Below are 817 nucleotides of genomic sequence, written 5' to 3' on the forward strand. Positions count from 1 at the left end.
TTGGGGGTTAAGAGCCTTGCTCAAGGACCCAGAGTGGGGCAAATGAGGGTGGAGGCAGGTGTGGATGCTTCACCTTTCCCACATTTTGATGTTGTCGGTCCGGGGATCGAACTGGTGACCTTCCAATCACAGGCCCACCTTCTTTAACCTCTGCGCCACGACTACCCCACCTCGCACGTTCAGTTCTCAGTGAATGAACCAAAAAAAAACAGAAATATTACATTATGATAAAATTTATTATTCACTTGGAGGAAATTTGGCAGATTCAAAGTCTTGCACTTCACACTTCATTCAACAGAAGAATGTGAGCAGAGCCTGAACCACTGGAGCTGGTATCACATCACACCACAGCACAGCTGACCCACAGTGCACGTACCAGCTGATTGAAGCTGACACCCCACCCATGTGAAAGATTGCAGCAAATAGTTGTACAATGAGTGCTTAGTGCTACGTTTGTGCCGTTAAAATTTTTATTTGTGCTGCTTTGGTTTCTGAGATATAAAAAAAACATTTTTTAGATCATCCAGAGGTCAGCTTCACTCAGCTGCGCCCCTACGTGACACGCACCACTCGGGCGAGCAGGCGTGTTCCTGCATGACAGATGGGGTCGGATGGTGATGTCATCGGCCAAAATTATAACTTATAATATCCTATCTCATAAATCTGCACAAATGACAGTTTTAACACAAACCAGCACAAACGAAGCACAAAAAAAGCCGACCAGTTTGGTTTGTTTTGGAGCAAGTTGGGTGACTGGGCTTAAGTCTTTCTGTCACGGTCAGCGGCCCCCGCTGCCCCCCCATCTGCCTAAGCCTCT

The sequence above is a fragment of the Nematolebias whitei genome, chromosome 1, assembly GCF_014905685.2.
Source record: "Nematolebias whitei isolate Nwh7 chromosome 1, NemWhi1, whole genome shotgun sequence".
NCBI classification, from domain to species: Eukaryota; Metazoa; Chordata; class Actinopteri; order Cyprinodontiformes; family Rivulidae; genus Nematolebias; species Nematolebias whitei.